General features: G+C 44.9%; 1 pseudogene; it reads right to left on the bottom strand.

The window, feature by feature from the left end:
* Positions 1–247: 247 nt before the first annotated feature.
* Positions 248–1,326, bottom strand: LOC142452494 (microtubule-associated protein RP/EB family member 1 pseudogene; annotated as a pseudogene).
* Between the last annotated feature and the right edge of the window lie 20,997 nt (positions 1,327–22,323).

The raw sequence follows: 22,323 nt of genomic DNA on the forward strand, positions 1-22,323 counted from the left end.
TCAATGTGAGTCACTCATTAACACCAAACCCATAACCATTGAGTCAATTCCAACTCATAGTGACTCTACAGGACAAGGTAGAATGGCTTCTATGGGTTTCTGAGACTACATCTTTTCTCTCTCTCTCTCTCTCTCTCTCTCTCTCTCTCTCTCTCTCTCTCTCTCTCTCTATCTATCTATCTCTCTCTCTCTCTCTGAGCCAACTAGATGTGAATACTGCCCTGCTACAAGGCAGAAAGTTCCTAACTCAAATGTATGGGAGAAGGAGTGAGCCTTCTGCACAGTGCAGTTTACGAAGAGGTACTTTTTGCTTCTGAAAAGAAACCAGTGAGCCCTCTAGGAATCCTATAAGCACCTGACTTGGTGTGAAGAATCCAGATAGTGCTCTGCTGGTCCAGGCTGTGAATACTCTCCTTGCTCCTCTTGTGCACCGCTCCCCTACCCACCCCCTTTCATCTGGTATCACAAAGTGCCCATCTGTGGCGGAGAGAATGCCCACGGTCGTCTGCAGAAAGGGTTGTTTCCCCCTCATTCTCCTGACAAGACAACTCAATGTTCCTGGGCTTCCCAACACAGAAATCCCGCTTCTTCAGGTCATCAACTGTAAGTTTCAGGAAGGTGACCTACCGCATCAATTCGGCTGCTTAGCCGCCCCCAGGGCCACACGCAGGCGACGTTAGCAGGTGCAGCAGTCCTGTGTTGCGTGGGTCTCCGTGTGGCTGCTCTCCTAGTGCTCAGCGGCTTCTCCGGTTTCTTCAGAGCTGGAACAACAAGTGAAGGGGCTACCGCTGCCTCCTGACCGTGCGTGGCAGCTACAGGGTCATAGTCTTTGCCATCGTCGTTTCCATCAAGAAACTTCTTGAACTACTGACCAAATGTAACACTGTCCTGAAACTTCCCTTGCAAACTTTTCCCACGGGGATGATTTTGTCAACACCCATCCTCTTAAAGCCCGCTTGTAGTATTGTGAAATTCTGAATATATTCGCGGTCTAGCTTAGCTCAGAATTTCACTCTCTTCAAGGTAATGGAACCAGGAAACAGCATGCCCATGAACTGGCAATAAGCAATCTCTGAGCACAGCTGTCTGATCTTTGTCAGGTTCAACTGCAGGGACTCATTGATCCTAGGCAGCATGTCCAGTCAGGTTCTCGCTGGTGACTGACGTCCAGTATATATTCTCTGCCAACTTCGGCTTTCGGTTGAACCTCGACCAGGGCCCATGCCTGGCTCCTGGCTCAGGTTCTGTCTTAGTCTCATTCAAACCGTCTTCGCCCACCCACGGGCCCGTGGGGTGGTAACTCTCTAGGGAAGCAGAAAGCCACATCTTTCTCCTGTGGTGTGGTTGGTAGTTTCGAACTGCTGACCTTTCAGTGAGCAACCCAGCGTGGGTCATTACTTGATGAAAAGATGAGGAAACACTTAAGATAGGTCCTGGATATCAATCCCCGCCCCGGTCCCCCCCCACACACACAAATAATTAAACAAATTGTAATAGAGTTGCCTTCAACAGTTAATCACTGACTAGAACCAGGAAGATAATTCTCAAGTGCTTCCAAAAATACAACTCTGTGCTAGTAGAAATCTGCACATATGCCCCTGGGCCCTGGAGCAGTCACTGGCCGTGGAGGAAAGAATATGCTTCCAAAAGTGACCTGACCCGTGACCAGCAGCTGGACTCCAGCAAAGAGCAAAGCTGCTACGACACGTGTCAGCTGCGGCGGCAGCACTGCAGGGAGACCCAGGAGAGCAGCAGGAGCGCAGCCCCCACCTAGGGCTTTGGCGTCTTGGGTCCCACATGACTTGGCTGTTTCTAAGAGTGGCCTGAGAAGTGCTGCTGTGGAACCAGGCCTGAAGGGAAGTGGTTGGCGACTTCACCGTTTCCCTAATGCCCACTATAAACATTTTGTTTGGGGAATAAACCTTACTTTTTTTAGCCAGCATCCTGGGAAGTGCGCCACTGACAGCAGGTATTAAGTAGCATCACTCTGTTGTTTGAGCGGCGCCTCTGCAGTAGACTAACACGCTGTCAAGTGAGTTAATGTGTCTGCTGAAAAATACTCTCTGGGTGTCCGGAGGAAATTCTGAGAGCACAGAGGTGAGCTGCCTTTGTTCTGGAAGCCCCTGTTGTTATTAGGTGCTGTCAGGCTGATTGTCACTCATTGCAGCCTCCTGTGATAGCGCAGAACTGCCCCCAGAGGGTTTTCTTGGCTCTAAGCTTAAAGGGAGCAGATCATCATGTCATCCTCCTAAGGAGGAGCTGGCAGTGCCACTTTGCTGGAGAAAGGAATTCTTTGATGGAGGGAAGGAAGAAGAGTCAGAAAGTTCCTTGGGACCCATGGGTCAGACTAGTGCCTCTAACATAGTTCACTCACATATGAACATGGTTCGTTAGGTTCCAAAGACCAGGTCATTATGAGAAAATTGACCTTATATGAAAATAGACTATGATCACATCCAGTCACAAGATGGACAATGACTATGGAATCACATAACTGTGAAATCGCGTTATGCCTAGCTGCCATTTTCATACACACCTACCATTTTCATCTTTGCATACTACCAAACCACTGAAAATCGTGACTCAGCCAAGCTGACACATAATCTCTTTTTTGGATATTTATTTCCTTTATTACTCTAATCACTCTAATACTTGGAATTTTCATCAACTACATATATATTTATTTTTATTTTTTAGCTGACACCTAATCTTAACCATCGCAACCAGACTCATTCTTGCACTCATTACTGCCAGGTGTAGCTTTTGAATATTCAAAAGAGTTGGATAGTAGACGTTTTACTGTTGGTGTGTGCATAAAACGCTGTATAGTGAGAAAATCAGTAAGTGAGAAGCAGGCCTATTACTACTCAAAGCAGTGGAACCATCTTTATTTTCCCAAATGAGATCTCATGAGCAAGAGCCATGTAAAGGCAGAGCTGTTGTGTTTGAGGGTGGATTGAGGGATATAGGACCCTTCCACCTGTGTGCTGAGCAAATAATATGAAAAGGTGGACTATAAGAAGAATGACACGAGCGTGGGAGCAGAGCTGATAAACCACCTTTGGAACGCAGAGGACACAGCCCTGCTTGCCGAAAGGAAGACTCGAAACACTGGCTAAGGAAAATCAAAGTCTACAGTGTTCAGTATGGACTGAAACTCAAGGTGAAGAAAATCCAAATCCTCACTACCAGACCAATAGACACCATCCGCATACACTGAGAGAAGAGATTTTTGTTGTTGTTTTTGAGACAGGATTTTTATCTGGCTTGCATGCACAGTCAATGCTCAAGGAAGCAACAGTAAAGAGATCATCACACAACAAGTTCCACTGGGTAAATCGCCACAAACCTCATTACAGCGTTGAAGAGCAAAGATGTACTTTGAGGACTGAGGTGCACATGGCCCAAGCCATGGTATTTTCAGCTGCCTCATATGCATGGACCTGCTGGACAATGAATAAAGAAGACCAGAGAACAGATGCATTTGAAATATGGTGGTGATGAAGAATTTGCAAAGTCCCATGGGCTGCCACAAGAGCAAACAAATCTGTCTTGGAAGAAGTACAGCCAGAATGCTCCTTAGAAATAATGATGGTGAAACTTTATCTCAAATTCTTTGGACACCTTGGCAGGAGAAAACAGTCCCTGGAAAAGGATATTATGCTTGACAAAATCCATCAACTCGATGGGCTGGCACAGTGTCTTCTGCAAACAGCTCAAACAACAACTAGGACAGTACAGGAGAGGCTGTGTTTCATTCTGTTGTACTTAGGGTCTTTATGAGAAAAAACCTACTAGACAGTACCAGACACAATTGACATGTGTTTTCCGTTGTAAGCAGGGTGGTGTAATGAGTTAGACTACAAGTCTACCCAAAAGAGCATGTGACAAGATGACAAGCCTACCCCAAGGAGTGTTGGAAAAAATACCTTCCCATCTCTTTTACAGAAAAATTGCCCCTGAGGAAAAGAGGAGAGAGAGAGAGAGAGAGAGAGAGAGAGAGAGAGAGAGAGAGAGAGAGAGAGAGAGAGAGAGAGAGAGAGAGAGAGAGAGAACGAACCACATTCTGGCACACCAAGCCTGGAGGGTGATGTACCTGTTCAGAGCAGCTAGCTCACAGAGAGGACAGCAGAGCTGGCCCCAGCTCCAGACATGACATCTGTGCCCTGGATCACAGCGTTCTAGAGGACATCACGGAAGATAGAGTTTGGGGAGCAAACCAAGAGGGGAATATAAGAGATCAGCAATGGGAACAAACTCATGAAGCCCAGGAAGAATCCTCAAAGTAGACTTCTGACTCAGGGGCAGCACTTGACACCTCATCTGAACTGGTTGGGGTGTATTCACAAAGGTCAGCAGGTAGACCTGGAACTATTTATATGTTGGGTTTTTGGGGTGTTTTTGTTTTGATTTTATGTCTATCTATACAAGATAGACAGGACAGGCAATTTCAAAAAGACAGCAACAGGACCAATGGTTTGGACTGGGGCTGGGGGTAGATCAGAGAGGGGTATATGGGGGGGAGGGGAAAGGTGAGCCAATATGCCAGGAACAGGGGAATAGCAAGGGGTCCACAATCAATGGCAAGGATGGTGTAGAATCCCTGATGATGTTTGATCAGTTGAGATGTACCCAAGAGGAATTACTGAGAAGCGAATGCTGGGCGAACAAAATAGTGGGTAGGAAGAAAATAAAAAGAAATAGAGGAAACAACATGGAAGCAAAAATTATATATGTAGGTATAAATATAGATATGTATATATGTAAATATATAAATATACTTTGTATTTATCTCTGTATATGTGTATATACATGTAAACACAATAAGGAAGCAAATGGACTGTGGGCCTCTACGTAAATTCTACCTCAGTATAAAATCTGTGTGTTCTACCCCACATGAAAGAAGCACACCATCCTGTGTGATCACGAGGTGCTGAAAGGGATCAGTTATCAGGCACCAAAGAACAAAAGATCATATCATTGTGTGCTCACCTCCCTGATACGAATTGCTGAAGAAAAATGGGTGCATAAGTAAATGTGGCGAAGAAAGCTGATAGTGCCCGGCTATCAAAAGATATAGCAGCTAGGGTCTTAAAAGCTTGAAGGTAAACAAGTGGCCATCTAGCTCAGAAGCAACAAAGCTCACATGGAAGAAGCACACCAGCCTGTGTGATCACGAGGTGTCGAAGGGCTCAGGTATTAGGCATCATCAGAACAAAAAATCTTATTATAGTGAATGAGGCGGGCAGTGCGGAGTAGAGACGAGCCAGTCAGGGTGTGATGTAGCAATGATGAAAAATACAACTTTCCTCTAGTTCCTAAATGCTTCCTCCCACCCCTCCCAACTATCATGATCCCAATTCTACCTTGCAAGTCTGGCTAGACCAGAGGATGTACACTGGTACAGATAGGAACTGGAAATGCAGGGAAACTAGGACAGATGGTCCCTTCAGGACCAGTGGTGTGAGTGGGAATACTGGGAGGGCAGAGATAGGGTAGGTTGGAAAGGGGGGAACCGGTTACAAGGATCTACATGTGACCTCCTCCCTGGGGGACGGACAAAAAATAGTGGGTAAAGGGAGACTTTGGACAGGGAAAGATATGACAAAATAATAATTTATAAATTATCAAGGGCTCATGAGGGAGTGGGGAGAAGGGAGGGAGGGGAAAAATGAGGAGTTGATGCCAGGGGCTTAAGTGGAGAGCAAATGTTTTGAGAACAATGAGGGCAATGTATGTACAAATGTGCTTTACACAATTGATGTATGTATGGATTGTGATAAGAGTTGTATGAGCCCCTAATAAAACGATTAAAAAATCTGTTTTTTCTAATAATGTGGCAATGTATGATACTCACCTTCCTGGTGTGATTGCTGAGGGCATAATGGGTGCATAAGCAAATGTGGTTAAAAAAAAAAAGCTGAGGGTGCCCAACTATTAAAAGACATAGTGTCTGGGATCTTAAAGGCTTGAAGTTAAAGTAGTGGCCATTTAGCAAGAAAGTAACAAAGCTCACATGGAAGAAGCACACAAGCCTGTGTGATCATGAGGTTTTCACAGGAATAGGTATCAGAAGTTCAAAAACAAGCAGTCAAAGTGGAGACCCAGAGCCCACCTGTAAGATAGTAGGACAGTCCCTCACAGAAGGGCCACATGGAAAGGATAATAAACACAGGGTTCAGTAGAGCACTGATGAAACACATAAGTCTCCTCTAGTTCTTTAAAATTCCCTCCTCCCACTACTATGGCCTTTGTTTCCCCTCACTAATCTTGCTAGACCTGTGTATGTACGTTACTACAATTGAGGTCTTTCAATGCACAAAATCCAAGATAGATAAACCCCTCAGAAACAGTAATGGGAGTAATGATTCCGAGAGGTTATGGGAAGAGAGGAGGGAAGGGAGGAAAGGAGAACTGATAGCAATGATGTCTGTATAACACTATTCAAGGGGATCTAACAACAGAATTTTTGGTGAGTGGATACATTGGAAGGTGTAATTTATGAAGAAAAAAACCCCATAATAATAATACATAATATATTAAGGTTTCAGGTGGGGGGGTAGGGTAGGGAGGAGGGGGATAACGGGGAGCTGATATCAAGGAGTTCAACAAGAAAGAAAATGTATTTTGAATGATAATGGCAGAAAATATACAACTATGCTTGATCTAATGGGCCTATGGATTGTAATTATATATGTAATATATAATAAAATGTTAAAAAAAAAGAGCAAGCACAAAATAATTGCCCTTGAAAACAGTATGAAACATTGTTTGAATCTGATACACAGGAGGCTGCCATGAGTTGAAATCATAAACAGCAACCTGATCGGCTTCCTTGATTCATTTCAGCCTCTGGCAAACAAGCACACAATCGTCCCCACCCCACAAACCATCACCACTAATAGACTTACACTTACTCCAAATCCACCTGCTTGCTTCCTAAAAACACTTGGCGTCCCTCCCAAACACATTATTTGAATTTTATGAAGCAGAAAGCTATGGTTATATGTAAACCAAAAACAATGGAGAAAGGTGTATACACAAATGACAGGTGATAAGGAAAAGCTGACAGAAGAACCAAGAGAACATCCGGTGGCTAGAAAGAAGCCATATAATCATTCCCATTTGCCTTTGGTCCCAGTCTGTTACTCTGCTCAGAAAGATTTTTCATGTAGTTTCTGCCTTAGCAAGGAAAGAAACGCATTTTTGCATGAAAAAAATTTGAATAAATGAAACCATCATATTGTAAACTACTTACTGTGTGGCTGTGGTTGGAGATTAGAAAGAATGATGGCTAAAATTATTTATTGAGCATTTGCTGTTCAAAAACTACCTTACTTGGATCATATGATTTTAACTTACACACTGCCTTGAGCACTGGTGTTTGCAATATTTGCAAGGATGTAAACAAAATCTCCACTTCTCAACCGGTGAAGCTGAGCCTCCGAGAGGTTAATGATTTGCCTAAGTTTGTCAGCTCAGGTCTTAGCATCCATATCTGACTTCAGAGTTCACGCCCTGCTTAGCAGGCTATGCATTGCACTGTCAACCACAAGGTTAACAAGTCAGGCCCACCAATCACTCCGAGGGAAAAAGACAAAGCTTCTGCCCCTTGAAAGATTCAAGTCCTAGAAACCTAAAGGGACAGTTCTACTCTGTCGCATGCTGTTGCTGGGTTCTGTCAACTAGATGTTCACTTTATAGGAACCAGATGTGAATAGAGTAGAATTGTCATATAGGGTTATCTAGGCTGTAGTCTTATTTGGTTGTTTGTTTGTATTATTATTTTTCAGGTTAAAATGTGCATGTCATATAACTCGATCATTCAGTCATATCATGGAGAATTGTGCAATCACTCCCACATCGATTTTAGAGCACTCTCCCCCCCCACCCCGTGGTTAAATCGCCTTTAAGATGATTTATGTATAATGATCTGTTCTAGTGCTTCCTCCCCACTCCCATCTTCATATGCTCTGTCCTTTAGGGAGCATATCACTAGGGTGGGGTTTTTTTCTCCAAGAAACTTCTGGGTTCCAACGGCTAACCTTTCAGTTACAGCTGAGTGCCTAACTGTAGTGCCGCTCTCATCATGGCCAGGGAGTCAATTCCGAAGCATAGTGACTCCATTTGACAGGGTAGAATTGCCCTGTGGGTTTCATAGGCTGTAATTCTTTTCGTTTTTCAAATCATTTTACTGGGGGCTTGTACAACCCTTATCACAATCCATCCATCCATCCATTGTGTCAAGCACATTTGTACATATGTTGCCTTCATCATTCTCAAAACATGTTCTTTCTACTTGAGCCCTTGGTATCAGCTCCTCAAGTTTTTCCCTCCTTCCTCTCAAACCCTTGATAATCTATAAGTTTTTATTTTTTTGTCATGTCTTACACTGTCTGATGTTTCCCTTCATCCACTTCTCTGTTGTCCAACCCCCAGAGAGGGGGTTATATGTAGATCCTTGTGATTGGGTCCCCCTTTCTCCCTTGCCTTCCCCTTATCCTCCTGGTATCGCTACTCTCATTACTGGTCCTGTGGTGTTTATCTGTCCTGGATTCCCTGTGTTTCCAGTTCTTATCTGTACCAGTATGCATACTCTGGTCTAGCTGGATTTATAAGGTAGAATTGAGATCATGATAGTGGGGGGAGGAAGCATTAAAGAGGTAGAGGAAAGTTGTATATTTCATCATTGCTATACTGAACCCTATACTCCTCCCCACCACCCTTCTGTAAGGGGATGTCCAGTTGCCTACAGATGGGCTTTGGGTCTCCACTCTCCAGTTCCCCTCATTCACAATGATATGATTTTTTGTTCTTTGATGTATGATATCTGATCCTATTGACACCTCATGATCGCAAAGGGTGGTGTGCTTCTTCCATGTGGGCTTTGTTGCTTCTCTGCTAGATGGTTGCTTGTTTATTTTCAAACCTTTAAGATCCCAGATGCTATATCTTTTGATAGCCGGGCACCATCAGCTTTCTTCACCATATTTGCTTATGCACCCACTTTGTCTTCAGTGATCATGTTGGGAAGATGAGCATCATGGAATGCCTAGGCTGTAATTCCTTTGGGGAGTTGAAAACCACTTCCTTTTCCTGTGGAGCAGCTGGTGGTTTTGAACTGCTAACTTTGAGATTAGCAGCTTACCATGTAACCCACTATGCCACCTAAGCTCCTGTAAGGCCATTAGCGCTCCTTATTTCCTATTACGTAAAGCTCATTTAAAGTGTGGAGATGCTATCTTTTATCAAAAACATTTATCATGCCACATCTGTATACCATAAAATACTTCTCTTATAGTTCCCACGTTGGGTAGGTACTTTGAGTATCTAGAAGGATTATGATGGCCAACAAGTGTGTTGAAGTAATTGTCGTGGCTGTGTACCATCTAGTTGCTTCAGACTCAGCGATCCTATGTACCTCAGAACAAAATATTACTCAACGCTGCACTATCTTCATGATTGTTGGGATGCTTGAGCCCATTGTTATAGCCACTGTCAATCTCTCTTGTCAAGGTTATCCTTTGTTGCTGGCTCTCCACTTTACCATGCATGCTGTCCTTCTCCAAGGGCTGCTGATAACATATCCAAAGTACATGAGGTGAAATCTCACCATCCTTGCCTCCAAGGATCATTCTGCTTGTGTTCTTCCAAGACAGATGGTTTGTTCTTTTGGTAGTCCACGGTATTTTCAACCTTCTTTGTCAGCCTCCTAATTAAAATGTGCTGATTCTTCTTTGGTCTTTACTATTCACTTGTACAACTTTCACTTTCACATGCACAAGAGGTGATTGGAAATACCCCACCTTGGGGCAGCTGCATCATAATCCACAAAGCAACATCTTTGCTCTTCAACACTTTAAAGAGGTTGCATGCAGCAGGTTTGCCCAATTCGGTACCTTGTTTGATTCCTTGACTCCTGTTTCCATGAATATCGACTGTGGAACCACGCAAGATGAAATCCTTAACAATTATGGAAACCAACTTGGCAATACCTAAAACAAATGGTAATTGACCCAGCAATCCCCCTACTGGGCATATACCCAGAAGAGATAAGAAACAGACCACAGCCAGACATCTGCACTCCAATGTTCGCGGTGCAGCTCACGATTGCAAAGAGTTGGAAATAACCTAAGTTTCCATCAACGGATGAATGGATTAGAAAACTGTGGTACATACATACAATTGGGTGCTATGCATCCCTAAAAGAACAGTGATGCACTCATGAAGCACATCCACACATGGGAAGAGTTGGAGGAAATTATGCTAAGCAAAGTAAGCCAAGCATACAAGGACAAGTACAATATGAGTCCACCGAAGTAAGCTTAAAAAGCACTAGAGGCATAGGGGAAAGCTACAAAATGCATACAGTCCTGGGGTCAGGCCCAGGCACTCTGGTTGGGGTCAGACCCAAACCAAGGATGCATACAGCAGTCAACTAAAAAGGAAGGGAAAAGGGGGTGGGGAGGACATGGATAGTGGGTGAACAGGGTACTAAAAACCCACCCATGAGGAGGGTATTGTTTATGTCTCCACAGGAAAGGGAGAGAGGGTCTAGACCTCCGCCTGTATGCCAAGTCTTGAGGGCAACATACCAGCATAAAGCAGCAAACTAATAGTAAGGCCCGCAGCCGGCCGGCCAGCTGGCCCCAATCCCAGCTATGTCGACCCCCTCCCCAGAAGATTGCAGTACTACAGAGGACAGCACTGAAGACACCGCCCCGGGGAGCGTGGCGGGTCTGCCCAGACCACACAGGAGCAACCTGAGCGGGAGAGAGAGAGACAGAGAACCACATCCTTGCCCACTAAGCCCCAAGGATGACCCCTCTGACTCAGAGCAGGCAAGCCACAGGGACGACCATAAGAATGCCGACCCCACCACAAGGCACGATGTCCCCTCATTGACACATAGTGCTATGGAGAGACAGTGCAGGAATTGTGTCCAGGATGAACAACCGCCCCCCACCACCCCCACCACCTCCACCCCCCCACCAGGGTGAAACACGAAGGGCGTGCAACCGAGCAGCAGCAGCAAGGGGAGGGAAACAATGAAGTCCCCGAGGAATCCTGAAAATGGACTTTAGACTTGGAGGGCAGGGCTTGGCACCTCATCAGATTCAATCACAAAACATACATAAAGGTCAGCAGACAGACCTGGAACTATTTATACTTGCCCTCCCCCTTTTCTTCTTCTTTTTTTTCATGTCTAACTATATAAGATAGGCATGATAAACAATCCCAAGGAGAAAGCAATGGGACCAGTGGATCTGGGGGGACAGGGAGAGGGAGACGTGGGGGAAAAGGAGGGGGAGCCAACAAACCCAGGGACAAGAGAACAAGAGACCTAAAATCAATGGCGAGGAAGGTTTAGAACCCCTGGTGGTGTTTGATCAAGTGCAATGTAGCTGGGAGGAAAAACTGAGAGCCAAGTGAAGGCTGAACATGATGGTGGGACAGGAGGAAATAAAAAGGAAACAGAGGAAGAACTAGGAGGCAGAAAACATTTATAGAGGTATAAATATAGGCATATATATGTAAATATATTAATATATAATGATAAGGATATAGGTCTATGTACATATATTTATATGTTAAGTATTAAGGTAGCAGAGAGACATTGGGCCTCTACTCATTTCTCCCTCAAAGCAAGAACACTTTGTTCCAATAACCTGGTGATGTTGAACCTGATGCTGATAACCTGAACAAAAGTGATGCTCGCCTTCCCGACATGATCGCTGAAGAAAGAAAAAAATGGATGTATAAGTAAATGTGAAGGAAGCTAATGATGCCTGGCTCTTAAAAGATACAGTGTCTGGGGTCCTAAACGCTTGAAGTTAAACAAGCAGTCACCTAGCAGCGAAGCAACAAAGCCCACATGGAAGAAGCACACCAGCCTGTATGATCACAAGGTATCCATGGGATCAGGTATCATGCATCAGAAGACCCAAAACAAACAACCATTTCAATGCAAATGAGGGCGATTAGAGTGGAGACTCAAAGACCACCTATACACAATTGGACATCCCCTCACAGATAGGTTACAAGGAAGGGATGAGCCAGCCAGGGTGCAGTGTAGCACCAATGAAACACAACATTTCTCTAGTTCTTCAATGCTTCTTCCCCACCACTATCATGATCTCAGTTTTACCTTACAAATCTGGCTAGACCAGAGCATGTACACTGGTACAGATAATAACTCTACAGACACAGAGAATCCAGGACAAATAAACGCCTTGGGAACAATAATGGGAGTAGTGATACTGTGAGGGTAGGGGAAGGAGGGGGAAAAAGTATACCCCTCCTTCCCCAGGGGGATGAACAACAGAGATGTGGGTGGAGATAGCAGATTGTATAAAATATGAAAATAATACTTTTTAATTTATCATGGGGTCACAAGAGTGGGAGGGTGGGGGAGGGAAAAAAAGAGGAGCTGATACCAAGGACTCAAGTAGAAAGTAAATGTTTTGAAAACACTGATGGCAACATGTGTACAAATGTGCTTAATATAATTGATGTATGGATTGTTATAAAAGCTGTAAGAACCCCCAAGAAATTTATTTATAACATATATATATATATATATATATATATATATATATATATATATATATATATATATATATATATACCCTTAACAACTTCAACCTTTTCTCCATTTATCATGATGCTGCCTACTGGTCTGGTAGTGAGGTTTTTCATTTTCTTTACATTGAGTTGCAATCTATATTGAAAGCAGCAGTCCTTGATCTTCATCTGCAAGTGTGTTTCAAGTTCTCTTTGTTTTCAGCAAACAAGGTTGTGGTGTCTGCATATCACAGGTGGACCAGTCAATCCATTGTGGTATGACAGACTTTATTCCATGCAAACATTTTTTCAAATTAGTTATATATATATATACACATAAATGTGGAAAATTCAAATAGTATTTTCAGTTATAAACTGAAAGGTACAAGTGAAGTTTCTTCTTCCCTTGTTGAAGTAGATGGGTTAGGTTCAAGTGTGTGTGTATTCAAATTTTGATGCTGTCATTGCTGGATGCCTTCCAGTGCAGCCCAACTCACTGCAGGCCAGACAGTGATGAATGGTGAGCCCTGCCACTGGGTTTTCCAGCTTCAAGCACCACATGGGCCCTGGGAGGAGAGGGTTGGGTAGACACTGGGGACTCTGATATTTCTGGGACCTGGAGCACTGGGGGTAGAGACCCTCAGACAATTTGCCCTAAGTTAAATGGAGGCTGAGCGGTTTCTAGCATCTCCTCAAGGGCCGAACCTGCCACAGAGAAGGTTAGGGAAAATCTGGTGAGGGACTGTGGTATTATTAATCAGTGTTATAAAGACTTTCTAGCCATGATCTTGTAACTCCCATCAAAATTTTTTGTGGACTATGCAAATAAGGTGCTTATGGGCCACCTAGAAAATTGTACAGCTTAAACATGGCAAATGGCACCCATTGGGAGTGGAACCTGGCAAATACAGCATAGAAACCTTAATTGGCCCGTTTTGCCATCTTACTAGATTTAAAAGGAGACATCCCAGAGGCAGATGGGACCAGTGATGAGTATTCTGAGAACCTCCTGGGCACAGGAGACAGAGAGAACTGTAACATGGAAGACAGCAAGAGACACAGCACCAGTGAGAGTGTATCAGCATGCACCAGGAGACCCACTCGAGATGGCTGTGATGGGGGTTGGCCAGTAACTTGCCCCAGAATGCCTTTAGGAGGAGCCAGCATCTAGCCGAGCCCAGCTGTAGAGAGCAGGTAAGAAGAAGCTGATCTGACCGAAGAACTGCACCCTAAACTGTCCTGATAATCCCTCAGTTAATCCTGCTCCCAGTTGTACCCCATTTCTCTCCTAGTAAACCACTTACCTGTAAGTAGGGCTCTGGAGGAACACTGGTAGTGTAGTGGTTATAAAGTGGGCTGCTAACTGCAAGGTCAGCAGTTCGGAACCACCAGCCTCTCCTCGGGAGTCAGGCGGTACTTTCTACTCCCATAAAGAGGTACAGTCTTGGAAACCCACAGGGACTGTTCTACTCTGTCCTGTAGGGGACAAAGTCCCTCTCAGTCAGCATCCACTCAGAGGCAGTGAATTTGAATTTCTGAGGGTTTGAGTTCAGTGAGATGTTTCAGTAAATTACCAACTGAACGCAAAGACAAGGGAGAGAGAGAGGGGGCACACTGAGGGGTGGGATGTCCTTGATGGTAGTGATAATGGGGTGCTCCGAATAAACAAAACAAAACTCACTGTACTCTGGGGCTGCTTTGGGTCAGAATCAACCATGGCAGTAGGTTTTTTTGTTTTTGTTTTGGGGTGAGGTCAGAGCTGAACAGTGAGATGAAGCAACTTTCACATGTCGTTGGTCTGGCCTAGCAGTAGCCTCCCCTCTTGGAGCGTGTCGACCTGGGCTACACGCCCCCTTTTGTCCAAGTGACCTCTCTCACTTGCCACTGACACCTCTTTTCCAGCTCACACATACACAGGTGCACACAGAGCACAAGTACACACACACACACACACACACACACGGACTTTGTCACGGTGAAAAAGAAATTGCGCTGTACCAGGAGACCCACTGGAGTTTGAGCTGGAACCCCCTGCTCCCTGCTGTGGCACCTCGGGGAGGCCATTTAGCTTCTCTGAGCCTCAGTTTCCTCCCTTGCTAAGTAAAGATCATCACACCCAGCCTCTCAGGGATTTAGAGGTGATTCAGTGAGATCCATATATGAGGGGGTTGCTGGGCCTCAGGGAAGGTGTCAGTCGGTGCTGGCTTGTCCCTTTTGTGATTGTCCCCACGCGACTCTGGAATACGCTCACCTCCTGACACCTTACCTTCTTCTGTTTCCCGGTTGTTTCACTAGCTCCATGTCGGGTTTCTGGCTCTGGCTGGCGGTAAATCAACAGTTATAGCCCCCTGAAATGGCAGAAGAGCAAGGAATAAGTTGGTTTTGTCCACCAACGTCCCATTTGGGCGGAAGACCCCCACACTCACTTCCTGGTGTGATCCTCAGGGGGTGCTTGCCCTCCTACAGGCTCCCAGCCCTGCCTCCAAGGCTCTGACACGGTTCTTAAACTCAGGCCACGTAAGGCTGCCAGGTGAGATCACTCCCCTGGGCATTTGGTTTCGTCTGCTTCGCCCCATCACGTTTCTCCTGACGCCTTCTCGGTGCCTCCCCTTGCCCTGCAGGGTCTCACTGCGCGCGCACCAATGCGCTGTGGAGTGGAAGCTTCTGGTGTGGTTTTACATGTGCTCTGAGAAAGCAGAGACCCGGGAGGTTTGAGACACTGGCCCACGTTTCCCGTGTAGGTGTCAGAACAGGAAGGAAAACCCAGTTCTCCCAGCTGCAAACCCTCCCTGGCATCACGGGACAGATTTTGTAAACCGAGTTAGCAAACAGAAAGTCTGTGTTCACCTGTCCCTGCCCCCAACAGAGGCATCATGTGTCCCTGAGTCACAAGACTTGGCAGGCTGCTTCTGCCATGTTAACACAATCCCAAACCTGCTACCTCTTTTTGTCTTTTAATCCTGGATGAAATTTCCATTTGAAGTGCGCTTTCCAACAATGTCTGCAGCTTATAAGCAATTTCAGGAGTGCCTCATGACTTCTTGTTGGATGGTCAAAACAAACAAACAAACAAACACTACCCTGTTCTAGTCCCACTTTCACTTCATCGGTGCACGACTGGCCTAAAGAACCCAGTTAATGAGGGAGGGGGAAGCGGGGAGGAAGGGGAAAAAAGAGGACTTGATGCAAAGGGCTTAAGTGGAGAGCAAACGCTTTGAAAATGATTAGGGCAAAGCATGTACAGATGTGCTCTATACAACTGATGTAAGTATAGATTGTGATGAGTTGTATGAGTCCCTAATAAAATGTTTTTAAAAAAAAAAAGAACCCAGTTAAAAAAAATACAGAGTGATTGTCAGTGTCTCTTTAACGGCCCAAACCAGAAGCTACCTTGCTTACCATCTAATTTGAAATGGAAGTGGCTTAATGATTGTTCTTAGGCCAGCGAAGATCAAAACAGGTTTTTTGCCCCTAGGACAGTAGTAGCCAGCGCTGTGATCACATTCACCTTGTTATGTGAACACTGAGCGTGAAGAGAAAAAATCATAGCCCTGGAAATGGATGGTCACAGTGGCTGCAGCAATGAGCTCCAACCCAACAGCAGATGGGAGATGGTGCAGGACATCGTGTGGCTATGTGTGTCAGAGGCAACTCAATGGTACCCCTACCCCCACCCCCACCAATGCATGAGGACAAACAAGACAATGTTCCCAATTTTAGAAAGTGTTCCAAAATTAATTGTGGTGATGACAGCACTCTTTTAAGTCCGGATAAACCCTTGATTGAAAGTGATGTGGATTCTGTGTCAGTAAAAGTTGTAAGAAGTCTGCTTTTAAAAACTGAAAAGAAAAATAAATAAATAAATGGAGCCATCTCGGAAACAGGAAGGTTGAGGTCACTACCACCAAGAAATAAGAAGTGAACATCCTTTTGGCCCCAAGATGCTGGTGTGCTGAACTTCCTTGAAGTCGGAAACCAGGAACTGTGATATCAAGGGCTGGAGGCACAGGGAATCCAGGGTGGATGATACCTTCAGGACCAAGGGTGTGAGGGGCGATGCTGGGAGAGTGGAGGGTGAGTGGGTTGGAAAGGGGGAACTGATTACAAGGATCCACATGTGACCCTGGGAGAGGGACGGCAGAGAAGGGGGGCGGGGAAGGGAGACTCCGGATAGGGCAAGATATGACAAAATAACGATGTATAAATTACCAAGGGCACATGAGGGAGGGGGGAGCGGGGAGGGAGGGAAGGGGAAAAAAAGGAGGACCTGATGCAAAGGGCTTAAGTGGAGAGCAAATGCTTTGAGAATGATTGGGGCAGGGAATGTATGGATGTGCTTTATACAATTGATGTATGTATATGTATGGATTGTGTTAAGAGTTGTATGAGTCCCTAATAAATTGTTTAAAAAAAAAAAAAAGAAACATCGGACCCACAGTTCCCTCTGCGCCCTACAGCCGTGGGCTTCTTGCACAATAGTATATCAGAAAGTCAAGGCTCTGGGCACCATATCGAATAATAAGGCACAAACGATATCTGTCCAACACTGTCACTACCTGGCAGAGCTCAATGATAATCCTATGTCTTCTGTGGTGCAAGGAATTGCTTACTAGGGCTCTTCTAGGTCATCTCTGTAATTCCTACAATATAACTGGGTAGGGCTATGGAAATGTGAGGTATTTGTGGCCCAACAAGATTAGAATGCATGCTAGTGAGATAAATAAGGTAGATGGCAACTTTGTGGGGCAAAATGATGCAAAGAGGGTGCGTGGAACTCTCACATAGGGATTAGTCAGTAAAAGGCCGAAATCCATTTACAGAGCCCCCACAGGGAGTAAGCCTACATTGATTTCCCTTGGTCCATTGACCAGGTATTTGAATAGCCTTGTCTCCAGATAGAGGGCACTGGAAAGTAGATTACTGCAGATATGGTCCCATTAAAACTTAACTCTTTACTAACCGTTTTCCCTTTTGACCCAGTTTTTACTTTGTTCTAGTTTTTATGAGGTCCTGCTTTCTTTTGGATTAAGGGTTTTCTGTGTTTTGCTTTGTTGTTGTTCTTGTTTTTTGAGATTTTTTTTAATATGAGATCCAGAATAGGTAAAACTGACAGGTCGCTAAATTAGGAATAAAGGGCGTTGTCTTCCCAAATGCCAATACCAAACAAAAATTAGCTGTCTGTGCCACCATAAAGGGATTGGAAAGACACCAGACACACTAATCAGATACCTGTGGGCAAACATCTGGACCCACACACAATGCTAGACCCCAGCAATATGACATCAGACAGGTGTGCCTAAACTCAGCCAGTAAGGTCAGCCAATACCCCCAACCATGCCTCCCAGCCAGTGGGGATAGAGGCTCACAGCTGAGCCCCTCTGTCTCCCGTCTCTCTTCTCTTTCAGGTGTGTGGACAGGCAGGCAGAGGGTGAGAATCTCTTCTGTGTGCATGGCATGTAAGCACCCGCTGGTCCTCTCGGTATCTGGGGATTCCCTGCTCTTGGTTCTGTACAAAGAGAAACTTTATGCATGCTCCTGTTCTGCTCAATTCCACTGTGAGGCTCCCGCAAGCCTTGTATGCTCAACAGAAGTAGTGTGTACTTTTCGAGACTGTAATCCCTGAAACTTACCTTTCCCTCACAAAGGTACTTGGATTTACAAAAGTGCTACTCATGTGTACATTCTTTCAGCATTGCAAAGCAAGAACCAAAGTATACCGCCCCAGAAACCTAATAAAATTATAGAGACAGTAACTAGATTAATAGCTTCATTGGGGTTATTTCATTGGAGGTTGAAGGGAATAGGCAGCTAATGATAATGGATGTAAGATCGAAGACAATGTTCAGAAATTGTGGTAAATGATTGCATGCTTTCAACATATTTAAACCATTGCTTGTAAGGCATGTGAATTATACGCTCATATAATTGATTTTTAAAAAAAGAAATTAAAAATAAATAGAATGAGCCATCTCAGAACCAGAGGGCTGATTTCACTACTGTCAAGAAACAAGAGTGGAGCCTCTTTTGGACCCCAAGATCCCTGTGTGCTGAACTTGCTGGAGATAGGAGACAGAGAAGAGTGGTACTGAGAAGCAGCAGAGAAGCAGCGACAACAGAGGCAGCAGAACCAAGAGTGTGAGGCAGAGCAGTGGGCTTCCTAGACCATAGCGTGAATAAGACTGAGTGCCTCAGGCAGGGGCCCCATGTGTGGATTAGGGGACCTCCAGGTGTAAGGAAATTCTAACTAGGGAATTTTAACCTTTAGAAAAGAAATACAATGGTCCATATACTTTCTCATTCCCAGAATGGATGAACCATCCCAGGACCCCTTCCTCCTTTGCTACCAACCTTGTCTGCACTAGAAATCCCTGCCTCTCCCCTCTGTGTCCTTGCTCACGCAGATACACTGCAAAATCTACACCCACCAACACTCAGGGCCCTGACCTTCCAGAGCTCTAGTTCTCCTCGGCTAATAAATTTTCCCTCTTTCACATTCTTGAAGAGTCCAACCTGTTCATTCCCAAATTACGTTTTTGCTGTTATACAGACACTTAATCTGGGGTGCTGGGTTTGCTGACAACACAGTGAGAAATGAACACCTTCAGGCTGAAGCTGATGGCAGAGTGGAGTGCCCTTTGAGCATTTATTGGCAGAGCGAACAAAACTTTGTAAGATTGCTAAACTGGACAGAGACCAAGGGGCTATGTGGCTGAGGGACCATGCACCCCGAAAAGGAGTGCCTGCACACATGACTGAGAAGAGGTGACCCTGCAAGGAAGAACTGTATTCTGTGCATTCCTATTCCTGGTGATAGCCTGCTGCCTTCCCGAATAAACTCCATAATCCTGAGGATGGCTTATGCGTTCTGTGTGGCCTTTGCAATGAACTTAGAGAAGCAGAGAGTTCCTTGGGAGGGACAGTTAGTGTCAGAATTGGGAAAGGAGATTAGAGGGTAGAAGGGATTGGAGCTAAACCTAGGAATATTGTTTGATTCTCTCTTTGTGTGTGTGAAGCCAGGGGAACTCAGATATTACCCTGTGCTGGTTTTACAATAACAAGCAAACTTGGCAGTATTATGTCTTGTGATATATATTGGTGTACAAGTATGAGAGGTTTCAAGAAATTAATGAAGAAGAGAATAGAATTTTCTTTTTGAAGTCCCTTCATATATTTCAAAGTTGTGCCAGAAAGAATTCATTCAGAAAATATTCATTTATCCTCTACTATAGATTAGGTATGGTTTTAAGTCCAAGGGGAGATAAAGTAAATAAGTAAAAAATGTTCAGGTTTTAAAAATTTTTTCTAATTCTCCTTATTTTTTCAAAACAGAACAGTGCAGTCATATCAAGAAGGGGGGTGCAGTCCTTGTCACAATCAACTTTGGAACATTTTCTTCCTTCTTGTTTCCACTGAGGTTGACTCCCCACTTCCCCAACCCTCCCATGAAGCGACCCCCCCACACAATGATCATTCCTAATTTCCTCCATCCCACCTTCCCTACACAAACAAACATCCAAAACAAGGACAAACAATAACCAAGGACCCCACCACCATGATCATACAGAGCAGGTAAAGACTCTAAGCTGAGAGAGAGAGAGCAGAGAATGTTAGAAATATAGACTATGTTCACATTGGATGCAGAGGGAGAGCAAATGAAAGGGTGCTACCTGCCAGTCTAAGTGCAATTGCTAAAATCCACTTTGCAATGCTTTTGTCTGGTGTTAGGGTTGTTCAATGTCCGGAGCCCGTGTGCCTTGGGGATTCACTGGAGACTCAGTCCACTTTGGCACTCTTCAAATTGATTGGGGGCTATCCCTATCATCCATAGCTTTCCACATGCCAGGTCCCATTCCGTTGTCCAGGAACACTTGGATCTTATTATTTGCAATCCTTGGATCACACAGGCGAGTGTACTTTTCCGGTGTGAACTTAACTGACACCTCACTTAGATGGCTGTTTGTTTTGAGAAAAGCCTATTTTTCATGATAATCAGGCACCATCTGATTTCCCCACCACACTTTGCTATGGCACTATGTCTTCCGCGGTCTCCTCATGAGGCTGAGTAGCAGGCAGGGCCGCGAATTGTTCTTATATTAGGGCTACGATCAAGTGAGAACTCAAAATCCATTCATATAACTTGGTTCTATAAGTGCCTCATTCCCTTTGGGAGACTCCACATTTTATTGTAGTACATCATAGACCTTCCTCCTGGGGCTGAAGGCAACTAGATTGACAGCAACATGGTTTAGTCACTGGTAAAGCACGGGTGAGCAGAGGATTTTTGACATGTGTAGGTCTTCTTATCAGACTCTAATGTGTAAAATGTTAACTTGTATATTTCCAAAATGTGGGTGACTGGACAGTAGCCACATGTGCTGTAACAAATGGAAACAGGGCCATTCTTTCACCTCTTCAGGAGTATGGAACCGTGTCTGGGAGACTAACACATACCGCATAAAGACAGAGAAACCGTGAAAGCAGCAAACATATGTCGGTCCCAGGTTGCCATTCACTGGACACCGTGAGAGCAATAGGTTTAAACCCACCCAAAGTCCAATGGCTAAAATTCCATGCATCCGGGGATAGCAATTGCCTTCTGCTTCTTCCACTTGGAATTTCAGCTTATAATTCAAGGGAATATTTCCCTTCCTTGGTTTTGTTTTAAGAGAGTCTAAGGCAAAGTCTAGTTCACTTAGTTGGGGTTCCAATCCCTGTTCCTTCTGGTGTGTTCTGAGCAAGGGTGTTGTGTACCTCAGAAGGACAGATTCTAATGTACGGGTTGTCTATAGCACATTGCCGGGGTCACCAGGGGTCGGTTAGGGAGTAGGTCAAAAGTACCCAGTTAGGAACATAATACTGGCACATTTTCCTCCTGGAGGCTCTATAAGCCAGGTTAAATGCTTTTCTCAACGACTGGGTGCCCCACTCTGCCCCCGCCCCACCATCAAATGTGCATTTCCCTCTCTAAAACAGAAATGAACCCCTTCTGCCCCTGGATCCAATCTCCCAGTGAAGTTCACTGGTTACTCTGGTAGATTATCCGTTCTTTTGGAGTGACCTTAGAACACTGCTACATGGTAGGAATTCACTGATCTTTTCCTCTCAACATGAGAAACTGAACCTTTCGATAGTGAGGCCACCTCTCTGGAGTGGGTTTCAATGGTATTCTAACACGGGGCTGCTATACAAGAGTACGGGCGCTACCTAGGTCCGCTGCTTGGTTGCTTGGGGGATCAGCCTGAGACCACCTGGCCTGGAAACCAGAGCCTGTCTTTGTCGTGTTTTTATCCCGACAGTGCACTCACGCAATACTTGTCCCTTTGTGGTTGACGGATTTTGATCAGCATGGTGGTTTCCAGCTCCCTCCATGTCTTGAGGTGTTATGTGGCTTCATGCCTGCTTTTTAGGGATGCATAGATTCTATCATTCCATAGTATTACATTATGTGTAGGTACCAGAGTGTCTTTCCATTCTTCAGCGGACGACATGTGCGCTGTCTCCAGCTTCTTGCTATTGTGCACTGTGCTGCAGTGAATATGGGGCAGCTTAGGTCTGTTCATGCTCTTTCTCTTACTTCTTTGGGCCATATGCCCTGCGCAGTTATTGCTGGATCGTATGGTATTTCTTGTCCCAGTTGTTGCCGGAAGCACCATATCATTTTTCAGGATGGTTTACATGTTTACAGTCCCCGCAGCAGTGCAGGAGAGTTCCAATCTCTCCACACCCTCCCCAGCATTTGCTGTTCTCTGTTTGTTTATA

Source organism: Tenrec ecaudatus, chromosome 7 (genome assembly GCF_050624435.1).
Source record: "Tenrec ecaudatus isolate mTenEca1 chromosome 7, mTenEca1.hap1, whole genome shotgun sequence".
NCBI lineage: Eukaryota > Metazoa > Chordata > Mammalia > Afrosoricida > Tenrecidae > Tenrec > Tenrec ecaudatus.